This window comes from Chaetura pelagica, unplaced genomic scaffold, assembly GCF_000747805.2.
Source record: "Chaetura pelagica isolate M959 unplaced genomic scaffold, ChaPel_1.0 scaffold90, whole genome shotgun sequence".
NCBI classification, from domain to species: Eukaryota; Metazoa; Chordata; class Aves; order Apodiformes; family Apodidae; genus Chaetura; species Chaetura pelagica.
Window position 1 is genome coordinate 15162984 of NW_009953496.1, and position 17645 is coordinate 15180628.

Consider the following 17645-nt stretch of genomic DNA (forward strand, 5'->3'; position numbering starts at 1 on the left):
GGGAAAGAGGGAAAAAAAAAAATAAAATCTCTGTTTTCAGTTCCAAGACAAATGCCAGTGTTTCTGAAGTTTTCTATGGGAATTTTAAGCTCTAACTTTGAAATACTTTTGAGGTTATTCACAAATGTTGACAATTTATTGCTCTTATCCGAATCTTCTTGTTCTGCAAATACTTTTTGCTAGAATGCATCACGCTTCAAAAGGTTATTTAATGTCTTCATGCATTTTGAATGTTTTATTTTCATTACAACTCTGTCTATTTCTCCCTTAATTGGTAGCTGGGAGTCATATTCTTTCTTACCATATTCAGATGTTTTTGCTCAACATGTCTGACTTGTTTAATTCTCCTACTCACTAAGGCAGAAACTCATTTCTTGGGGACCTGTAATTCACACTTGTGCAATTCTTCTGATATTATTGCTGTTGCTCCCAGTCAACGACGTTAAATTTACATTTGTAATTCAAAGGAGACTCTCGTGATTCTGTACATTTTATCTATTTTCTAATTCACTAATTTTTTGTGTCCTTTTTTCTTATTTTTGTCGAAAGTATTTTTTTCATATTACTAATTTTTTAACAATTGTATTTAGCACATCAATACTGCTATCGATTTAGGAATTATCTGGGATTTAATGTTCAGAAGTAATTTGTTTTCTAAAAAGACACCATCAGTGTAACAACACTTTCCTTGAAGTACAAATATCAAATAATGTTTATCAAGACTGTAACAGATACCATGATTTTGTCTCAAAAAAGCTGATTAAAATATCCAAAGTATACAATTCCAAAAGGAAAACCAAATTAATACCATTTACACTGAAAACACTTAGCTAGTTAATTGTTCTCATTTTTTATTTCAGCATAACCTATTTCTAAGGTCTATTCTCTCAAACGTCAGGGGCCTCCTGCCTAGGGCATCCTGGTCCCAGCCTGCCCACTGCCTAGGACCCCATTTCAGCCCCTGGGGCCAACACTCCTGCCCCAGAAACACCCCAGCAGGGCCAGTTTCCAGTTCCCCACAGCACACGCACAGGCTGTGCCAAGCCATGCCCACCCACAGGCCCATATACTGGTCTGGCCCCAAACTGTGCCCATCCCCACAGCCTTTTATCCTCACCAAGCTTCATCCTGACCCCACCCACAGGCTCATGTCCCAGCCCGATCTCTGACCTCCCTCATCATTGTCATCATCTGGCAGTCTGGGCTCTTAACCGAGCCTGGCTTCCAGCCCCAGGCCTGCCCACTCCCCTAGCTCAGAGAAACTGCCTGGCCTGGCCACGGAGGTAAATTCCTCAGCTCCCTGTCCCTTAAGGGGCAGCCAGCCCTCACTGCTTCCTGACATTGGACATGAATAAAAGGTGGAAGGCAAATTAGTCACAACTTCATTGGCTTATTGATGAGGAGTTAGAGGACTATAATCACTCAGGAGCACTAACACACAGTGTGCCAACACCTTTTTTTCTAAACTGTTGTGTTCCACACCTACCCTGCCTGCAGCATGGGGCCTAGGTCAGAATGTTGTTTCACTCTGAGGTACTGTAGTTGATTCAACAAGCTTGTGAAATAGTCTTACAGAGTTACCTTATCTTTATCTGCTCATAAGAAAAGCAAAAATGGAAAATTAACTACATTCTTAAACTACAGACCAAACCTTGTCTTTATTTGTGTGGGATTTTAAAGGGTGTATAAAGAAGATAAATGCCTACAAACCCTTAAAATGCATTGAAGAGGAATCTCATTCATCTCAGCTGATTTGGTAAACTAAATCGTTGACAAGGTACTAGAACATATAAAATATCAGATGGGCCTCTCTGAAAAGTAAAGATCAGCATAATGGGATTTAGGTTCACAGCTCCTCACCTCAAAAATACATACTCTGTAACAGTCAAAATGATTGCATATGTGTCCTGGTTTGAGCCAGGATGAAGCCAATTTTTCTTTTTACTGATTTTTTTTTTCCTTCAGTAAGCTTTCTTGTAACTAGCAACAGTGTGTTCTGCTAGGCTGATAAGACAGTGGAATGTTTTTCTAACTACTGAGGCTTCAAGGCCGCACCTTCACTCTGCCGGCTCAGACACTATGGGGAGATCTGTGACCCCCTCGTAGGAGGCTGAGTTAGATGGACAGCAAAATTGGCCAAAGATATTCCATTCCATATATCTACGTAAGCTCAAAGGAAGGTCAGAGATCACAGAAGACAACTTCCTTCCTTCTTTTTCTTCTCTTCTCTTCCGTCCATGGCCGGCGTCCAGGAAGGACTCTGTTCATCCATCACCGTCGATCCTCAGGCTTGATCTCTCGTGACCCCCATAACTCTCTGCTTTCTCCAGCAGCAGCTTCGGGATTCCTCGGGACTCTTCCCAGTTCAGGGAAGTGCTGTGGGAGTTGCTGGGGTGGGGGGAGGCGAGAGGTTTTTGCCCATTCCTGAATATATTTGTATATAATTGTATATATTTTCTTGTATGATTCATTAGTGTTTTAATTAAAGCTGTGTAGTTTAGTTTTCAATCCGGCCAAGTCTCTCTCTTTTTCTCTCTCTCCTTCCCTACCTGGGTTGGGGGGAGGGGGGATCAAGAGCATTGTTGTCGGACCTGAGTCAAACTGTGACAATATGTCAAATAACAGATTTTTCTTTAATTTTTTTATTATTTTTTTTTAAAGACTGGATTTTAAGTATAATACTAATAACTTAATTGAACTGCTGATAAAAAATAAACAAATACAAAACTTCTGGATGCCTGCTTGTTCTTTCATCAAAGACCTCTGGCCTGAGAGAATTTTCAAAAAGCACAGGCTATATTAAATTTTATGCAGACTATTTTCCTGCTTAATAGCTACCCAAAGTCCACACCAGGGCAACAACAAAGAGGAAGATGATTGATTTATTCTGGTTTTTTTTTCTGGGGCCTTCCCAACAACTGTGACAGTATTGGTTCTAGGTCAAAAGCAGCTCTGTAAGCCTGTACCAGCAGAAGCAGTAGATGCATTTTGATAGCATGTTAACCCTGAGTAAGAAGGATTTTCAAACGAAGGCTTGGGGGGGGGGACTACACTCTTAAAATTACTGTTAAATTGCAAATGAAAATATGACACTATAGGTCAGTGTCTCATATGTGCTGGAGTTATTTTTGTAAGATGAGATGTCATAGGAGATGGTATCTTGATAAAAACAGTGATTTAAAACCATTCTTTTTATACAGAAGAAATTACACAGAGATATGGCCAGGACACAGCACAAGGACTTGCACAGGTAGGCTAGCTTAGTGAAATCAGCTTATTTTACTTCAGTCATAGTTGGACTATCACTAACACTTGATTATTTCCTGTACTAGCTGTTCTCCAAAAAAGATCGTGGATGCTGTTTCCTGTGTATCTGGCAAGAAAGCAGTAATCACAGTATCTGGAAAATATTATCTGCTGAATGCTACAATGGCATGCAAAATTTCCCTGCATTGTGCTTTCTATTTTCAATTTAATATTTCTCTTTAATGCTAGTAAATAAACTTTTTGTCTTTTCACTGTACTATTGGTTGGAGTTGTTTCTTTTGTATGAAGAAAATGCAGCTAATAAGAGTCAGAAAATCTTGACCTAAAATATTATTTTCTTCAACTATGTTGTCTGTAGCTAGCCCACAGTTTAAACCAAAAAAATGGCATGAAATTTCCTGAAGCACTGGAACCAATCACCTAACATATTTTACTGTCAGAATGGCCTGAATTTGCTGCTGGCCAGATAGCACTCATCCAAAGAATTACAAGGCACAATCAAGGTAGCACAGCTCAGAGACCACTCTTAATATGAAGTTTGGATATAACGTTGATTTGGATGACCGGACAATTTAGTATTATGCTTAATGACCGTTCTATATGTTTGTTACCTCAGTACCAGAGAATGGTTCTCCTGCATGCATTATATTTGTTACTACAATATAATATTTTCCACATGTGTTTTCTATTTAGATACCTAACTGTTCTTGACTCTTAACCCGTTCCTTTTCTATGACCATTTTTAGTGTATTTTTTAATGAACCATTAAAACCTCTATTAAATATTTTGAGAATACCTTCCAGACATTTGAGACCTTGTGTAAGCTTGACAAAACACAACACACACAGAATCACACGCATCTGAGCTCTGCAAGCAAGGAGTCATACTGTGTTAGTGAAGCTATGAAATGCACTGGTTATTACACTGATGAGAATCAGAACAAACTCTGCTGCGTGCAGCTGGAGCTGCATGACAGCTAGAAGCCATGCTGTTGTAGAAAGTCAGACCTGGAGCAACTGTACTGTGACGTAGATCAGGAGCCAGGTTCTGAAATCTGAAAAAGAAGGCATGCAGCCTAGCAAAGCAGGAGTGCAGCATGAGGCTACTCAAGTGTACAGAGGCCTAGGGATAGGCTTCAGCAAAACCTAAGAGATTACGAAGCATTACACTTTTATTATGGTTCTTCATTTGTTGTTCTTGGTTTGAAAGCTCCTTTGAATTTGTTCACTACATTTTTTTTACTTTTTTCCTTGAAATAAAAGAGATGTTCACTCAAAGCCTTCATTTTTCTTTTAGTATTTTCTATGCTGCAAAATAAGTTTTTACACATAGCTCACGCAATTCCATTAACTTCAGAGGGATTTCATAAGAACTGATGACAAGAGGAGAGCTACCCTTACTTCTGAATTACATCTCAATCTGTATCACAGGTAAATTTAGCTTAGATTTTGTCAGTGCCCAAGATGTGAAATATGCATGATGTCGTCTTCTTCATGGTTCCTTTCAGTCTCCCTGGTAGTCGTCACTCTGTAGCATTCAACTATTGACCTCTACAATACCTAGTATCAGAGAACTATGGCTGCAAACTACTTCTTCAGTGGAGCTCTGCAGAAGTTAATTTAGTGGAAATTTTCCCCCACAAAATTACCCAAAACTAATGTAATAGCTTTCAGCTAGATTTTGCACTATTGAATATGTAGGCATCTCCTGTAAAATGTCTAAGGAGCATCTGGTGACTAATAATAGGATCTGAAAAAAACAAATAATAAAATAAAAAAATAGTAGGAAGAATTTCTCTCAGCTAATGGAAAATTCTGAATAATTCCTCAAACTTGTTCTCTCCTCATGTTAGTGTTAAGTTTTAATGAAATTATTGTTTAAGTATATCCTCTGTGTAAGGATTTTCACCAGTTCTTACCTACCGTTCAGTGCTTTTGTGCTTTCTGTTACAGCTGAACTTCAGCACTTAAAAGAGAGGGCTGTTCTAGCCAACCTCCTTCTGTTACCTAGTGCCTGTAGATATGACAGCTTTATATTAAAGCCTCTCAGGATGAAGAGGATTGAAATATTTTCTCCTAGTTCTGAACATGCTGTCTACCACTAGGACTAACTTCTATGTGCATAAGTGTATATACAAATACTGGTGACCCACTTCTATTTTTTTAGGCACTATCTGCTCTTAACCATGTCTACAAGCTAGTTTTGGGCAAGAAATAAAATTTTCATATAGATATATACAAAGAGGTAGAATTTCAGAGAAAGTTTCCTCACTGTATCTTGTCCCATAGTTTAGGTAATCCCTCCTTCAGACTTTCCTTCACTGTGAAGTACTAAACTCAAACTATAAATACAATTTCTCTTTTCAGTCATATACAATATAGGAATAATTGACTTAATTGTCATTGATTTTGGCAGACAAGCACTTCTATGAAGGTTGGACTTCACTGGTACATTTAACACACATTTCCACTATTCAAAAAACAGCTAAACCATGGAGGTGAATTTGAATAGACATGCTACAGAAGAGTTCTACTCCTTTTTCTGCCTGAGAAGACTTTCTGCTAGTAATGTGCCTTCATTGTGCTTCATACTGTTCGTCTTTTACCATTTGATTTGTGATTTTTGCTGACAATTTCTTTTGAATCACTTTCCTACGTTACTGTCAGTTTATAGACAGAAAGGAATAGCATATTATTGCTTCTGTAATTTGAAACATTATTCTAGTTTGGACTCTTTTTTGGCACACTGTGTTTCAGTTTGTATTCATAGCCAAAACTTGCTCATATCTTTATCATCTGTATCTTTTTTAATATTAGTGTTCTAAACAAAGGGAAAAAAAAAAAAAGCAGCACTGATTAATATGAAAAGGAGTACTGACAACCAGTGCAGAAAATATTGTTTGGCATGTAATTAGAGCTTCATGCATCACTACTTCTACTTTTTGAGATTTATTTTATGCTTCTTGAACAATGAAACTTGGTGCAGTGGCAAGGTGAGATGAAGACTTTTGGGATATCTCTACCACTGCATGCAGATTTTCTCAAGGCCAAATGCTGTAGCATCTTGTCATTTAGCACTCACTCACCCTTTGAATTGTTCTACAGTCTCGTAAATCATTATTCTGCACTTCTGCAAATTAAAAGAACATTTCTCATTTCCTCCAGCTTTTAAACATATGTCTTCCCCATAATTATTGGTCCCTTACTTTTATGTAATTTACAAACTAAGAAAAGTTATTCTCAGTATCATTGGCTAAGCAACAGATGTAAAACCAGAAACAAAACAAAAAGTTGTGAACTCTGAAAAACTGATCCCTCTGAGTACATCTTCAAAGTTTAGTACTCCATAGATCCTTAATGATACTGTTCTTCCTTTAGATTAAAGAAGTGTAAAGACTATTACAGCAGAACACAAGTGAGAACCAATACAGAATAGCAACACTGGCCAAAATCCAGGCAAGAAGTGAATGCCTATACATATGAGTTATTGTAAGATTAGGAATGTAAAAGAAAAAGCCATTGAAAGACCACCCTCAGCTTCTACCTAATCTTCAGGTCTCTAAGCAATTCTGTTTCTGAGTTTCTCTGGCTTCCTAAATCTCTTCTTCTGTGCGCATCCAGGATCAGTTCAGTCTTGGTTACAGCACTTGCTGTTTTCTCTTAGTTGTGACCTTGGAAGACACTGCACATGTAATTTTCTTCACAAGAATCCTATCACTGTCCCTTTCTTCAATGATATTTCAATTCACTGGAGAATGCACTAAAATTCTTCAGTGGATTTTTAAAATACTCTAAGTTACATTTGTATATGCATGAACATTTGCAGAAAATGTTCAGGGAAGGTCAGTAACCCCAGTAAAGGTATAGAAGACATGACTTAACAAGTGGCTTTCTCACCCTGGTTAAGTTTTAAAGGTATATTTATCACAAGGATAATAAAGAATCTTTTCTTAGCATAGAAGACAACAGTTAGGTCTCCAATAATGGCAAAGTCACATTCTAGAATGAGAGTTTTTCCTTTCAGCTAACTTATTCTGCTTTCTAGTTGTCAAGCAACATCTTTACATACCCTTGAGGCATAACTAATTATTCCTAAACAGCACAGAAAATCAGTGTAGGAAATGTCCACTACCTAAAATACAGGAACCTGAACTTTACAAATGCAGTGCTACGAACAAGCAGAAACCCAGTTTTGAGAATTAATCATGTTAACTGTTTTATTATAGGAAAAGAACTTTTTAAAACCTAGCTTGCAAGGCTAAGCACCTGCTACCACAAAAAAAGCCACATTTAGGCATGGTCTTGCTAGCTGTGGATGGCATATGAGGAGACTCAGTTAATGTTTATTTCTCCCTTTTAAAGACTGAAATATTTTTTTCTTCTTGTCCTGGTTTGGGCCAGGATGAAGCCAATTTTCTTTTTACTGACTTTTTTTCCTTCAGTAAGCTTTCTTTTAATTAGTCACAGAGTCTTCCAACTAAGACTGATAACAGTGGAATGTTTTTCTAACTGCTGGGTCTTCAAGGTCGCATCTTTACTCCGCCGGCTCAGACACTATGGGGAGATCTATGACACCTGCCCACCCCCCCTCCGCCTGTAGGAGGCTGAGTTAGACAGACAGCAAAACTGGCCAGAGATATTCCATTCCGTGTATCTACATAAGCTCAGAGGAAGGTCAGAGATCACATAAGACAACTTCCTTCCTGCTTCTTCTTCCCTTCTCTTCCATCCATGGCTGGCATCTGGGGAGGACTCTGTCTACCCATCACCATTGATCTCCAGGCTCCAGCTCTCCTGACCCTCATCACTCTGCACATTCTTCAGCAGCTCCATGATTTTCAGGACTGTTCCCAGCTGAGGGGAGTGCTGTGGGAGTCGCTGGGGGTGAGGGGAGGCAAGAGGCTTTTGCACATATCTGAACACATTTGTATATAATTGTATATCTATTTTTTTCTTTTATCATTAGTGTTTAATTAAAGCTGTGCAGTTTAGTTTTCAATGCAGAAAAGTCTCTCTCTTTTTCTCTCTCTCCTTCCCTATCTGGGTGGGAGGGGTAGGGGATTGAGAGCATTTTTGTCAGACCTGAGTCAAACGGTGACACTTCTGTAACTTTTTTTAGCCTAATATCATCCTAATTTGTTACCCTTTATCATTAGCTTGATAATTGTCAATTTCTGGCTGAAAATCCAGTAATTCTGGGTTTCATTTGGTCAGTTAATATAATGAGGTTTTTTGTCCTTAATTGTAAATTCAGATAATCCCATTTATCATTGGAATCATGGAATCACAAAATATTCAGAGTTGGAAGGGACCTCTAGACATTATCTAACCCAACTACCCTGCTAAAGCAGGATCCCCCAGAGCACATTACTCAGGACTGCATCAGGCAGGTCTTGAATATCTCCAGAGAAGGAGACTCCACAACCTGCCTGGGCAGCCTGATCCAGTGCCTTGTCATCTTCACGATAAAGAAGTTTTTCCTCATATTTATACAGAACTTCCTATGTTCCAGTTTGTGCCTGTTGCCCCTCGTCCTGTCACTGGGAACTTCTGGAAAAAGTCTGACTCTATCCTCCTTGCATCCACCCTTTAAGTACTTATGGCCATCATTAAAGTCTTCCCTCAGCCTGCTCTTCTCCAGGCTAGAGTCCCAGCTCTATCAGCCTTTCCCTATAAGGGAGATGTTCCAGTCCCCAATCATCTTTGTGGCTCTGCGCTGGACTCTCGAGCAGTCCCCTGTCCTTCTTGAACTGAGGGGCCCAGAACTGGACACAGTACCCCAAATGCTGCCTCACCAGGGCAGAGTAGAGGGGCAGAATGATCTCTCCCAATGTACTGGCCTCACTCTTCCTTATACACCCCAGGATTCCATTGGCCTTCTTGGCAACAAGGGCACATTGCTGGCTCATGGATCATGACTCCCAGATCCTTCTCCTCAGAACTGCCTTCCAGCAGGTCTGTAAAATATAAAATAAACTATTTATCATCATATCAAGAAATGGGTTACCATATATTGAGTTAAATAAGTTCTTGAATTTCTTACTAAATAGGGGAAAAAAATCACATTTATTTTTTTTCTGCAAAAGAAAATGTTTAAATTTTGACATGCCAAACACAGTTATTCCAGAAAGAAACTATCTTTAAAAAAATCCAAAACATTTCAAACTGAAATGCTTAAAGAGGTCATTTTATGAAGACTCTTTCACCTGAAAAATCATTCCAACTACAGACAGTGGTTAAAAACAGAAAGCTTTTTATCTCACTTTACATTTTCCATGAAAAAGTTGTTGCAAGAAAAAAAAGTAAAAGTTAGTTGTAAGATTTACTTTAATTAAATATATATATACAATCTCACTGGTGGCTATCCAGCCTCTCTGAATAAATCACATACCTAAGTAAAGTAAAAAGTGGTATCCCCCAGAGCTGAATACAGAAAAGACAGTACAAGAAACAAACCACATATATATACCAAGAGAAAATGAATAGAAACTGCTGAAGAGAGTGGTAGCTTTTTTTGGAAGAATGGAAGACTTTACTTCACCTAGGAGTCTGAGCCCACAGTTGTCTCCATTAAAGCAGAAGAGCTTTTTTTTTTTTTTTTTTTTTTTTTAATAAAAAAGTGTAACAGAAGTTAGTCCCTGCTCGCAGAAGTTTAAGATCTAAAAATAAAATTTCTTAGGCTAAATCAGATAGCAAGTTGCTTCTGAAGTCTAACTTGAACTCCTCTTTCTTTATAGCAAAATCAAGTCACCACTTGCTTCCCCCCCCAATGAAAGGTTTTCTAAGAGAAGTGAAGTGAAAGAGCCATTCTCTGTGAGTGTTCTTTATTCTGGAACTCATTCATTTTATAACTTGGTTCACCAACGGCTGGTTATGTTAACCTCTGGAAATGCTGTTAAACTTATTTTCTGTTTATTCTACCAAGGAAACTAAGGTGAAAGTTGAATTTATTATCTGTTTAAATATATGGGATATATATGTATATCTATGAATAAATATACATTTTTGTGCATTTTTATTTTGGGTCTAGGGTTCAAAAAATTACATGTTCTGTAAGTATGCATCACAATGTGCCATCATTAAGAGGAATCTCATTTTTTTACATAGTTGGTATTTCGGATATACTATAGTTATTATCACAATATTAAAAATGTTAAAAAAATTGAAATCATAACACTTCCCTACCTGACAGGCTGGAAGAGAGAAGTGGTTGAAGGATTAGTTACCTAAGAGCTGTAGCATGCCAAATATTATTAACAGTGCAAAGGAAAAAACATCCTGAAACACAAAATTCTTGCTTTTTGATTCAAAGGAAAGATTTACCTCAAGACAGTAAAGACCCTGCTTTCCAGTCTGGTGGGTTAGCTGATGTCTTTTGGCATTGCATACATGAAATATTGGGAGAGTGGAAGGTCTTGAAGAGTCTCCCAGGTCTGGGTCACTCTGCACCATTCAGCACATTAGTGAACGAGAGAAGATAACTCTGGCCCATAAAATGCACCTGCTGAAATCTTCCCTGGTTGTTTTCTTAATTTAGCACGTCAAGATTTTGCACAGATAATAACTTATATTCTTCCCTTTTAAGTGTCTCTCCTAGAAGAGGCAGTGAAATTGGGAGAGAGGAAGAGGCTTCTCTCTCTGTGTCAGCATAGGGATGAGAAGAGATAAGAGAAGGGAAGGTTAACAAAGGACAGAGAAGAAGTGAGTGAGTTTGTGGAGTGAGACAGAGGGGAAAGGAATGTCCAAAAAGCAGAGAAGGAAACACAGATTCAGTAACACAAGCTAAAAATAATCAGTGAAGGGAGTGAAAATTAATTGCAAAAGATGGAATGTCAAAGTGCAAGAGAAGGCAAGGGAAGTGAGTCAGGGAATAAAGAGGAGAGGAAGAAAATGAGTTTATTATCTCTTTTACCTGACAGTATGGAGAGTGGTGTAAAACTTGCCTGATAGAAAGCCAGCAATTACCCTGCTCCATGCAAGCCTCCACTTAAAAAGTGGTAAGGAAATGAAACAGATTTCTGATCAGAGACAGCGCTGTGCTCTGCCAGTGTTTGTGTGCTAGAGCAGTTCCTGCTTCTCTGTTAGTTCTCCGCTCTCTGAGCTGAGCTGCTAGCATACCCATCATCTAGAAGCAAGTGTCATGCAATGCCTAGAAAGAGTCAAGTTTGCTGATGACACTAAGCTGGGAGGAGTGGCTGACACACCAGAAGGCTGTGCTGCCATTCAGAGAGACTTAGATAGGTTGGAGAGTTGGGCGGGGAGAAACATGATGAAATTCAACAAGGGGAAGTGCAGAGTTTTACATTTGGGGAAGAACAACACCATGTCCCAGTACAGGTTGGGGGCTGAACTGCTGGAGAGTAGTGTAGGTGAAAGAGACCTGGGGGTCCTGGTAGACAGGAGGATGACCATGAGCCAGCAATGTGCCCTTGTGGCCAAGAAGGCCAATGGCATCCTGGGGTGCATTAGAAAGGGTGTGGTTAGTAGGTCAAGAGAGGTTCTCCTCCCCCTCTATTCTGCATTGGTGAGGCCACATCTGGAGTATTGTGTCCAGTTCTGGGCCCCTCAGTTCAAAAAGGACAGGGAACTGCTCGAAAGAGTCCAGCGCAGAGCTACGAAGATGATTAAGGGAGTGGAACATCTCCCTTATGAGGAAAGGCTGAGGGAGCTGGGTCTCTTGAGCTTGGAGAAAAGGAGACTGAGGGGTGACCTCATCAATGTTTACAAATATGTAAGGGGTGAGTGTCAGGGGGACGGAGTTAGGCTTTTCTCGGTGATGACCAGTGATAGGACAAGGGGTAATGGGTGTAAATTGGAGCATAGGAAGTTCAAGGTGAATATCCGAAAAAATTTTTTTACTGTGAGAGTGACAGAGCACTGGAACAGACTGCCCAGGGAGGTTGTGGAGTCTCCCTCACTGGAGACATTCAAAACCCACCTGGATGAGTTCCTGTGTGATGTACTCTAGGTGACCCTGCTCTGGCAGGGGGGTTGGACTAGATGATCTCTCGAGGTCCCTTCCAGCCCCTAAGATTCTATGATTCTATGATTCTATGATATTAAACTTGCAAGGGAGAAAAATGTAAGCAAATTGTAGTTGCTTGGGGTTTTTTTCTAATCATGAACATACAATTTATACATATCTATGATGAGTTAACTGTCTTGCCTTTTTATTACTTCTACGTAAAGTGCATAGAATGAAAGAAATCATAACTGTTTTTTGTGGAAATAAAACTGTTACCTTATTGAAGATTATGTCTTACCAAAGAGAGGTAACAGTTATGATTTGAAAAGTTGTTGCCTAAAATATTTATGCTATTGTTAAAACTAGACTATGTTTCTGTTAGAAGTGAATATCACTACAAATGAGGGGATTAAATATTTTTAATTGTTTCTCACTTGTATAGTCTCTACATGTCAACTCAGGATATTTGATGACACTGTGCATTTTCATTACAGAGTAACAGTTCTGGAAGATCCTAATTTAAGAATGAGCTAAGTGTAAGAAATTGAACAAGTTTTAAAGAAGTAAAACAGAAACTAAGTATCCAAAGTCTCTCAGTAGGAATTTCTGGAAGATGTGACTTTATTAATTTGTTAAACATGACAAAAACTTAATGACCAGCTACCTAATTTTCATCTGTGGAGCTTACCATACCTATTTCTTGCCCAGCTGTATTTTTTGGTATTATCAAAATGTAGAAAAAAGAAAAAAAAGTATTCTTAAAGTTGTAGGTTATGCTTGTTTACCCTCCACTCCATTTGTATGCTAAACTGCAGTGTGTCAAAGGTTTTGGTTTCTGTAAGTTTGAAGTGATAGTGCACCCCAAAGGACCCTGCTTTTGACTGAGCAGTAATATGGAAATCTTATAATGATTTGAACTATTAGCCATCATCTTGTTGTGAACAGTAATATTTATTGTAAAGAAATGGAAAACCAGAAGCAGTAGAGCTAAGAAGTCCCACATTTCAACAGTGTTGTTATTGATATGCATGAGCTGTGTGTAGTGGGTCATTAAAAACCACAACTGGGTAAAAAGAAATTATGCCTTTTAGGTTCCATTAAATGAAAGTGTCAGGAGGAAATATAAGACTAAGACTTTTTCAAGAGCAGTGGAGGATGTGTAATTCAAACAAACATCTGATGCTAGGCAGAAGGAAATAGAAAAACAGGCAAGGAGCTAGTCACATGAGGGCCCACTGCAGAAATTCTCCAATAATTTTCAGAAACGAGCAGACGCAGAACATTCTCAGATTGGACTGCAGGATTGTTCTTGGATCTTTGCTTATAGTTATTGTATTCCAATTTATAATTTTCTGTTAAAAAAAACTGAACAACAAAACTAAACCCACAACCTTAGAGGTGAGAAGACATTTTATATATATATATATTTAGCATGTAAGTAAACTAGCTGTATTTGAAGGTCAGCTCTGTCTGACCCAGCTTTACATAGAATCATAGAATCTTAGGGGTTGGAAGGGACCTTGAAAGATTGATCATCTAGTCCAACCCCCCTGCCAGAGCAGGGTCACCTAGAGCACATCACACAGGAATGCATCCAGGTGGGTTTTGAATGTCTCCAGTGAAGGAGACTCCACAACCTCCCTGGGCAGCCTCCAACCGGATTCTGCCCCATTGACTACAACTCTCTGACTCCTTCCTTTCAACCAGTTCCTGATCCACCTCACTACCTGATCACCAAACCCATACCTGATCAACTTATCTACAAGGATGCTGTGGGAGACGGTGTCAAATGCTTTACTGAAATCAAGATAAACCACATCTACTGCTCTACCATCATCTATCCACCTAGTAATTTCCTCATAGAAGGCTATGAGGTTAGTCAAACATGATTTACCCTTGATAAAACCATGCTGACTGCTCCTGATGACCCCCATGTCCTTGATGTGCCTAGAGATAGTGACAAGAACAAGTTGTTTCATCACCTTTCCAGGGATGGAAGTGAGGCTGACCAGTCTATAGTTACCTGGGTCCTCCTTCTTGCCCTTCTTGTAGACTGGTGTGACATTTGCTATCCTCCAGTCCTCAGGCACCTCTCCTGTTGCCCATGACTTACTGAAGATGATGGAGAGTGGCCTAGCAATGACCTCTGCGAGCTTCCTCAGCACCCTTGGGTGCATTCCATCCAGACCCATCAATTTATGGATGTCCAGATTACTCAACTGATCCCTAACCCAATCCTCATCTACCATGTCAAACTCCTCCTCTATCTTGACTTCTTCTGGGGCTATATGAATCTGGGGCTCATGGGGAAATCCTGCAGGAGTAAAGACAGAGGCAAAGAAGGTGTTCAGCACCTCTGCTGACACCCTACTACTGGGATAACTTGAGCTCCATCGCATGTTCCTAAAAGCCTTTGACAATAAAATAACTTCTTCCCCTTGCCTTGCTTTGCCCAGCATTGGCCTGTCTTGCCATCCCTTGCTTTGGCGTCTTCCTTCAGATTCCCCAGTTATTTCTCCCTCTCTCTCATTGCAATCACTCAGCAAAAAGATTATACAATTTGGCAATTTGGGATATTGCTGATTAACACATAATATATATTTTCAACAGAGAAAAAGAGGGGTTTAGTTATCATCACAATAAGATTACTTACAGTGTCTCCCCTCAACAAGCACTAGATACTAATATTCACAAAATTTGAAGAAATGTAACAATTTTGAGGTCTACCTCCTTGCCAGACCAGATTGAGAATGTTCAAAAAAAGGAATGAACAGACTGACACATTAGAAAACTAATCTAGACTAGGAATTTTTCATGAATGAATTAAAATATTAAAAAAATAAAACTGAATACATTAAATAAAATTACTGAAATTATTAAAAAATCAATTTATTTCATTTTAATAATATATTTTTTTATTCCTATGACCTCACATTTAAATATCTTACTATAGAATAGTGCATACAAATAAAGTAGCAATAAAAACTGTAAATAATATTTAAGTTTAGGGGATAGTTAAAGTTGTATAACAAGGAGAAGGAAATGTTTAATTAATAAAGGGACACCTGTCATCAACATCATTCTTATTGGCTAATGAAATATGTCTTATAAGCCAATTGTATTTGTGACGTACAAAACTACATTATGCTAGGAAGCACAAGGTAATCCATCTCATCTATTACCCTAGGAAATACTTTACAACATAATAGAGATCCCATAAATCATTCAGTGATATAATGCCTGTGCTGTAGTGCATTATGAACCAGATTATACTAATGTCACAAATGCAGCTCATTAACTGTATTATACAATGAGTAAGGAGTCATTGAGCTGTACAACCTTCATATAATTATTACCATCAGAACAAAATGAAGGAAAAGCTATCAGAATTATTTAGCATACAGTCATGGGACCAACATTTTCTTTTGTATTCTGTTACTGAGCTAAGTGCCCTCATACTCTAGATTTTGTCCAGTTCTGACACTTTTGCAGATCTTGGGTATAAACTTTGACTAGAAAGTCTGTTACATGTCCTTTGAAAGTAACACATTGTAATCAGAGGTGCCACTGCCTATCGTGAAAGCACAGAAGTAAGAATTACAGGGCTGCCTTTCAAATAATAATGGTAAGAAACCTTGTGAACTCAATGCCTTGTCGAGGAATAGGGATGAAAATATAATGAATATAAAATGACATCATAAGTGTTTATTATAGTCATAAATACAATAAACAAGCTATAATTTTTCATCTTTATGTAGAAGCTATTTTTAAAATAGATTACCTTTGGATTTAAAGAACAGATAATTATGTATATTCAAGGAAAATGATGGCATGTTATCTTCAGCCTTGGTTAATAATCTGTTTCTTTTACCCAGGTATTACTTAAGGCACTCATGGACCCAATAATTCTGTCTGCCTTTGATAGGTATAAATAAGGTTCAGATCCTCAAATGCACATATGTGCCCATTTGTCTCTTTAGGGATGTATGCCCATAATTTGGAAAACATTAACACTATTGAAGTAATTGCTCAGTTCCTATCTAGAAACTACAGAAAAGCTTATGCCATCCTCTAGTCATTAATTTGATTAAGGAACCAACTCACATCAAACAGAAATAAAATGTAGCTTTCTGGGGTAGAGATCCTTATATGAACAAAGTAAGACTTGGTTCAGCCACAGTATAAAGTGTAGTATGGAGGGAGTAACTAACTAAAACTTCTTGCCTATCAGATAGGATAGTGGTCTTTCCCCATATTAAATTCATCCTTGCATAATATAGCCCAGTGACAAATTGAGTACAAGTCTGTGCTTTGATATACAAATCTAAAATTCACTAATGCCACTGGAAATGAATCAGGCCTTTAGCTAGGTGTAAGTGAAACACATGATGAACCAAGATCTGTTCCTGAGAAATGGTGTAGATCCAGCCTAAGTCTTCTGGAACTGTGAACTTAGAGACATGACTGCCCAATTTTCTTACTAGGAGATCTGTATTTCTGCATGCAGATGAAAAATAAAATAAAAAATACTTCCATTACATTATACAGAAGAATACAGCAGAGACTGATCCAACAGAAAAATATGTGTATTAAATAACTTAATATATTAAGTACATATTAAGTACAGCCAAAGAGGATCTCTATTGTCCTTCTTTTGCCCTGGTTTCTCTGAAGTCAGGGATTATAACAGTAAGAAAAGGTTCTATATTTCATAGTACAGCTCTGCAAGTCAAGTGTATTCCTCACTGAGGCAAAAGAGCTTGGTAATCAACATTGTCAAATGGTAAGGCAGAAAAATTTAAAGTCACGTACTAAACAAGCAATTTACATTTTACATAAGCATCCAATTTTATTTTCTTCTTCACAGCTCAAAAGTGAGATTTATGTGCATGGATATATTCAAAGACATTTCTGAGGAAAGACAAGGCATGCAATATCTGTGCTTAACATGCATTCTGGTCTCACTGATCTTTTAAAAGAGAAATAACAGAGTTGAGGTCCAGCCTCTCTAGTGATTCTTTACATTACATTCACAAACTTTGCCCTGCTGATTGATGGATTTTATTCTTTAAAGGAGGCATTTGGGAAGATAAAAGCAGTTCCAGATGGACTTTGAATGATATGACAAAAATTCAGGACTCTCAAAACTGTAGACTAACAGAAGCATACACTTATTTATATTTTCCAAATATTAGGGAATTCACTGTGACTTTTAGTCACAGTAACCCTTTAGTCAAGGGATTTTTTTCATAGATTTCTAAGGTAGATTTTCTGAAAACGTTCTTGTATTCTCAATGAGTTTAATTAATATACAATTCCTTGCATTTCATTTAGCTGAAATGTATTTTGGAATCACAATAAAGATGTTCAGGTGCTACAGAGTAATGATGCACCTAGTGTAGGTGTGAATAGGT